General features: G+C 40.8%; 1 long non-coding RNA gene across 2 annotated transcripts; it reads right to left on the bottom strand.

Annotated features, from left to right (window-relative positions):
• Nucleotides 1-1,383: 1,383 nt before the first annotated feature.
• Nucleotides 1,384-6,369, bottom strand: LOC134464514 (uncharacterized). Of its 2 annotated transcripts, XR_010037920.1 has the most exons (5): nucleotides 6,203-6,369; nucleotides 5,158-5,326; nucleotides 4,371-4,422; nucleotides 3,979-4,081; nucleotides 1,384-3,266 (listed from the first exon to the last, which is right to left on the bottom strand). It is a non-coding gene; the product is annotated as an uncharacterized LOC134464514 (long non-coding RNA). The 2 variants fall into 2 exon arrangements; XR_010037919.1 differs by lacking the exon at nucleotides 4,371-4,422.
• Nucleotides 6,370-7,396: the final 1,027 nt, after the last annotated feature.

Genomic DNA, 7,396 nt, shown 5'->3' with positions numbered 1-7,396 from the left:
TGATATGAACTCCGTGTTCAAATGCGTCCTGTGGTCTATTTGCAAGCCAGACTGAATACTGAGCGCACGCGTTGTTGGCTTTTAAAAATGAGTTCCTGTTTGCTCGTTGTCTGTAGGCCTAATGCACAATGGTGATAGGCTATGCTTCATAAAAATACATTTCAAGGTATTTTCAGGTGCATGGTTTCATTTTAGTAACTTCTATTTAGTCCCCGGCAGAAATGATGCGCCCACTGGATTGGTTGCGCAATGGGCAGTCCTCGATGGATTGGTTTCATACTGGGTCTTATAATAACGCCTATAGGTCTAGTCTCGGTTTCGTGGTTTTTCTGTTCGCATTTATCGACAGGACAGGATTTTTTATATAACAATAGGCCCTATCCGTTTCAGTTTCAGTTTCATTATTTTTGGCATGCCGCCCAACGACGCGACCAGTTTTAAACGACGTCAAGCCAATATCCACGTTGCTCTTGCAGATATGATGAACAAAACTGCGTTGCATTTTAATTAGGCCCTACTGAATTGTAGCCTATGCATAGCCTATACTAACTGGTTAATCCTTGCCAACATTGCTGATGCAAACGGCTGCTGGTCATGTCGTGTTATACCTATTTGGATAACATCAGCGCACGTCTTCTAATTAATGTTATATGCTTCAAGCGGCAATACGAGTGTAGGGTTTCTTCCTCATTCAACTGTTTCTGACCCGTTAGCCATAGGCCTACCAACCGGTAGTCTATTTTATCAATGTAAAACGCAGCTTTAATATCACAATGAAACAAAAATATATAACTTGGGCCACAGGTGAGTGTAGCCTCCAGTCTAGACCGATGCTTGACGGAGCCGATTTATGAATTGAAAAAAAAAAACATGCGTAATGGAATAAACTTATGGATGGCGAAATCCTACACTATCCTGGGCTACACTATTCTTAGGCCTACACTATTTTTGTACACTGAGTGGTGTATTCACAAATAGGATACATCTCATCACAATACTGTCAAATTCAGATAGGCCTAGGCTATGTGGCTGCGATGAACAAATGCGCATTAGGTCCACTGTCTCTGCAATTAATAAATGGTCTGTGACATCGTCAACACTCCATCCCATAAGCAGCAATGTTAGGTACAGCATGACGTAGAGCCGTACAGGAAACAAAAGCTATAGAATGTTGAAAACCCAACCACGCGTTCTCTGACAGTTGAGAAATAGCGTTCCTGCGGCAGAGAAATTCTCCCCCAAGAGGCCAATTTGTGAAATGCAGCTTTCACCAAGCTTTTACATACAACAGATGCTGTGTAACCCAATAAATGGGTAGTGGACATGAAAAAGCATAATAGGACCCCTTTAAACCATTTTTTGTCAACATAGCCTACATTTACGCTCAACTAATTAGGCCTACCTTTTCCCCATTCATACCAGCTGTACGAGACTTCCTGATGAACAGGGCATAGCCTACCTCGAAAACGTTTACATGGGGGAAAATTAAACATACACATTTCACAAGCAAATAACTAGGCCTACATTATACTTGGACAAAATATTTACAATGAATCATTAGTTTCTTCATTCCCGTCTGTAAAAAGCGTCAGCTAAGAAGAGCAATGTAATGTAATCTAATGTACCGTATGAGTGTATAGCCTACCGTTGTCTACAGGCTATTGGTTACGTTATGGACACTATCTAAATTAGGCTACATTACACTTGAATGTGCCATCATTGTGTAGGGCCTACACGAATGCAATATTTGCACAAGTCACAACAGTGAAGGCTGGTTTATTGTTTGGTGCCTTATAATATTTGAGGGCTGCACTAACCAAGCTACAACAGCACCGTTGTCTTATTTCTGGACATCTCCAATAAGACCAGCAATAAGCCCTATGGGCCCAGTTTCAACAATGTGATCACAGGTTAAATCCATAATTTCCTGAAACCCTTTGATCCTATTCAGCATGTTTACAAATCTACACACATGAAATAAATATTACATAGGCCTACACAGGGTTGGTGAGGTTACTTTTGAAATGTAATAAGCTACATATGTTATCAGTAATGTAATCCCATTACCATAATATTTAAGCAATGCAACAGATTGCTTTGACTACTTTATTCCCAAATATTTACAATGGTTTCAGTGAATCGTTAAAAAACAAAAAAAATAGGAAACTTAAAGTTTAACTCCAGCCAATTTCAACATGCTCCCACTAAATAATAATAAAAAAAACCATCTTGATTTATTCCCCAAAACATCCAAAAGGTTATGCAAAATCAGACAACTAGCAAACAGCGATAAACAAAATCTGCCCCCATTAGAATAGCTCAAATCCCGGAAAGGGCTGAGCCAAAAAATGCAGCATCACCAGATAAGTCGAGGGTAGTGTGAGCAATACAACTGCATGTTGAAATTGGCTGGAGTTATCCTTTAAGCAGAGTTTGGCAATGAAAGTACACAGCAAGGCCTGACCACACTTCAATTTATTGAAAAAAGACAACTATATACACAATCAACATCAGAACCCCGCCACAACCATCCATTAACCAATGTACTTCAGACATTTCGATGGTAGGGTCACAGGGATGTTGATGTGACGTGCTTTAAAATCAGTTGACGTTGTTGTGGAGGTGTGCCCTCCCTGTTGATATTGGTCAAACCTCCTGCTGTTAGAGTGGTCATTTTAGGATGGTGGGCCAGGTGTGTTAGAGCACGTATGCCCCCTCATCCCTGGTTTTTGTTCACAGGGATGAGGGGGCATACATGCAGTCACACACCTAGACCACCATCCAAAAAGGATAACTCAGTAGGAAGTGTGACCAACCTGTCAATATTGACAGGGAGGGCACACCTCCATAACAACATCAGCTCATTTCAAAGCACATGACACATCAACATCCCTGTGACCCTACCGTCGAAACATATCTGGTAAAATCCAGAAGAACAGCCTCTGAAGACCTCATTTACCAACCCTTCCTCAGGGGAAGATATCTACCTGATCAGGAAATTAGCTAGAAATATGCTCAAGGCTTACGGTCCTATCATCAGTCCCTTTGGAACAGTTAAATGGCAACACATTGTTGATCTGAATAATGTTCAGGATCCTGAGGGTCTTCATGCAGCAAAAACAAGGTGATCAGAAGGCATGTTGACTTTGATGGCCAAAAGATGAAGGTGTCTGTGGCAGCTCAAACATTGCGTTGATCTGTGGCACTGGCGCTCACTGTGCTGAAGGGCGCAGGATATCAGCAGTTCACAGCCTGTTCTCCAACTGCTGAGCATTTAAAAAACATTCACATTTTAAAAAACATGCCAAACAGTGACATCAACACAGCAAAACTGAGGGCCTCACTTGTTTGTTTCTACAAGCTTATTTGTCAGTCTGTTTTCAAGTAAAAACACCCTTGATCTGATAATGGGCCACTTGGTCAAGCTGGTTATCTAGGTGAAACAGTGGTACAAAAAGTAAAAGCAAAGAAACCCTGCCACAGATTCCCTCCAACATAGGTTTGACCTCTCCAAGTAACTGGCTGTGACTCAATATCAGATCAAGAAAATGTCTGTAAAATACTTGTATTGGTAAGAGTTTACAACTAGGTTTTAGGCCTCAAAATTCTAGTTCTACAATTCTAGTGAGTTTTTGGAGGACTGGCGTTCATTTAAGAGTGACATGACTAACTGAGCATTTTTACTTGAAAATAGACAAAAATACGCTTATTGAAATGTGCTGGGCCATCAGTTGTGCCGTGTTGACGTCAGGTGGATAGACAGCTGACATTGCTGTTGGACAACAGCTAGAATTATATTTTTTGGTAAGCACATCTACATGTGTTCATGCACAGTTTTGATGCCCTCCATGTAAATACAAAATGAAAATCCACGAAACATACCGAGAATGCATAAATGAAAAGGTTCGCTTCATTAATACAATTGAAGATTCCAATATAAAACACTAAAAACATCAGAAATCAAATAAGAAAAGTTACCAAGTGTCTGTAGCCCGTCAACTCAATGCTGACTGGAGGGTCACAAACGCAGACAGTCACCCCATGCCCTCCATGAAGAGTGGAACACAGGACTGGAACTACCCTAATAAAAGTTAAAAACAAAACATTAGGAGCCAATATGCATATTATTTACTCAGTTAAAACACAGTACAGTAATCCTTAATTATATGCATGACAGGGGGATCAAGTGATGGTGGCAAATGGCTGCAGCAAGAGAGTGGTAAGAACTTCACAAGTCATGCTTTAAAACTTCCTAGTCAGTCATGCGACTCAGAACAAGTCAAATGATTCAGGGCCCTCATTTATCAAGCGCATCAAACGTGCCTAAATCTACGCACACCCCAGACCATGAGTGCGTTGCAATATGCGACCTTGCCTCCTCCACTTGCGCTTGCCTCCTCGTCCCGCCTCCTGGCCCCTCCTCTGTGGAGAAAACGATAAAGTTTCCCAGCTGTCAGCCTAGCCACAACAACTTTTGAGGGACTGTTTTTCATTCACCATCCCAATTGCAAATGAGAAAAAGACTCTACAATTGAGCTTTTGCAAGATATTGAAATATAATGCTGTTGTCAGTGATGTCATCATGACATATTACTTCCTGGTACGAGGAGGGAAGCAAGTGGAGGAGGCAAGGTCGCATATTGCAACGCACGCCATGCGTGCACCATCCTCCTGTTGAAAGCACCTCCACCTCCTCCACGGAAATGTCTCCACCTGTGCACTTGCTGCCAGCACTTCATGTGACGCGTGTGTTCATGTGCGAGAGAGAGAGAAACCCAGACAGTGTTGCCAGATATATGATGATTATTGTATTTGTACCATAATTGTCAATTTTGTCCTCACTGATCAAAAAAGCATGATGTACAATCATTTCAGAGTTGTAATTCAGTTCATTTTGATGCCTTGAAACAACAATCTGGGTCTTGTACGATAATCTCCTCCCAAATAGTCCCCAAAAAGGATAATTTTGAGGTTTTGGTAGATAATTCAGCATTTTCCAGCTGGCAACACTGAACCCAGATCCCCACATAGGCAAACACAGTATGACACCATCAAGGTTATCTACTTATAAATGCATACATGATGTTCCTTAGTAGAGCCTGAAAGAACAATTCATGATTAATTATGAGATATCATGCAACTAATTGTTTGACTAACCTTGGACAAGTGTTTGGGGAAGTTGAAGTTGAAATTGATGGCTCTCTGAGCCGAACAGTTTGCTCAGGAGGTAAGTGGCAGCATCAGATCAGCATTGTTTTGGCACAAACCTCTCTCTCTCTCTTCAAAGCCAGAGCCCATGCCCGCCTCGCTCCTTCTTTTGGGCCATCTGCACAGAACAAGTTGTAGTAGCAATAACCTTATCAACTTTATCCTTCCAGTGCAAAGCAGAATAGCAACATTTGGTGCGAGATGTGTACATGATCCTTATGTTTGTGTAACCACGTTAATAACGTGGCGCTTTCTTGAAAACAAAACTTACCAACAGGGTATAGGCACAAGACATGTTTAATTAATTGTACAACTGAGGTTTAGGGAACGCTGTTATTGACATGTTGCAACAAGCACTGTAACAAGCACGCCTGACAAACTTAAAAGTTATCCTTTAAACAATGAACAAACATGTGGACATCATAGTACATAAAAACAATATTTGATATTCAAGTGTACATCAACTGAGGCACGTACGGAATGTCCGTTGCAACAAACACTGTTGCAACTAGTTAGCTAACTTTAAATGTAGAGATCTATCTGAGATTTTCGCAAGTTCGTCAAACATGGCGCCATAAATATTAATTCACGACTTAAACAAATATCCCAGAATCACCCAAATCATCGTTGACTTTCCTCAGGAAGCGCTTTTGACTAATACCTACAGGTAGTATTAGAACTATAATATGATTCGTACAGGCCAACGTTAGCGTTGCTTGCCTCACAACGTTATTTTCGCCGAACAAAGCGTCAAATATATTGATTCAGGAACAAAAGAAAAGAAAAGAAAAGAGTCTTAACTATCGCCTTTATTGGGCATGTCAAGTGTCATCATGTCCTACAGTTAAATCGTCCTTGATTTACCTCAGTGGACCAACTGTGAAATGATATTAGCTCTAGGCTAACAACATTGCTCAAGGCAAACACATCATGCCGTTGTTTGTCACAGAAACTTAATATCGATAACATTCAAAATCACAAGATAACACCTTACCTCATGTTACACCTTCTTTGGCTGTTTTTCGTCCTCTCGTTGCTGCAAGCATAGCGGCACAAATATCCTTCAACTTTACAAAGTGATCACCGACTGGCGTGGCCATAATGTTAAATGAACAGATAACTGATTAGAACCCTGTTCCAAGATGGCGGCGGTACAGACGCATGCCCAGAAGCTGATGGGCCATTCTATTGTATTAGTTCTATGATTCAAATACACAAGAAAACACAATGTAAGTCTAACAAAGGAAATTACTGAACATCCATATGCCTTGCTGGATCCGACAATAACATTTCATTGACATCACATGCTATGTCTTCAAGTGCAAGACAGCGGAGAAAGTTTCACCTTGTATCCAGTCCTGACATACCATCTGGTCAATATCATTAGGACTCCAACAGTATATTCAAAACTTGATTACCTGCACATATCAACATAGTTATATGTTGATTACCTGCACATATCAACATAGAGATGTTTGCAAAGGTTCTGCCATGTTTTACTGTATTAGGCCTACTGACTTTCCTGCAGTCTTATAGTTAGCCATCACCATATTCATATTGTGGGTCTCCTGCTCAGGTGTGAACACACAGTTGTTCTCTGCCGCCTGCTCTCAGAATTCTAGTAATTCTGTAAAGTAGCAATCCAATCACTTGTACATTACTGTATTTCACACATTACAGTCAGTATATTCTATATTGTCTTTCATATACACTGTCTCTGTACATATTTGCTATACTGCGCTGTTGAGTATGAAATGACTCTACATACCGGTTCTCAGCGTGAAATGTTCTGCTTATGCTCTCTACAGTGTAGTGGCACAGATTGGGTTGAACCCTTTCACCTGCTTTCCAGTAGCTAAATGCCATGGTTGATGACATGGTCAACGAATGTGTCATCTGTGATTATGTGCCTTTGTCTCCGTTCTCCCTTTCCTCACCCTCCTCTGATCCTCAATCTTCTGGTGTTTCTTTCTCCTTCCATTATTTTCCATACAGAAAGCTTACTTGTGACTTATTTATACAGCATGGTTGCCAGGTGAAGAGATTATCTAAAGGTGTTTCCCCCTGTCACATATTGTCTAAGAATTGGTATTGTAGTGTACAACATATCCCCGAATGTGTATATTTTTTCTAGGAGTGTTTTCATCATTAGCAAATTGTGGGCAAAGCAGTGGGTTGTGTTTACAGT

The sequence above is a fragment of the Engraulis encrasicolus genome, chromosome 15 (genome assembly GCF_034702125.1).
Source record: "Engraulis encrasicolus isolate BLACKSEA-1 chromosome 15, IST_EnEncr_1.0, whole genome shotgun sequence".
In the NCBI taxonomy this organism is placed as follows: domain Eukaryota; kingdom Metazoa; phylum Chordata; class Actinopteri; order Clupeiformes; family Engraulidae; genus Engraulis; species Engraulis encrasicolus.
Note: the sequence above shows the minus strand (reverse complement) of the source record. Positions and strands in the feature narration are given on the sequence as shown.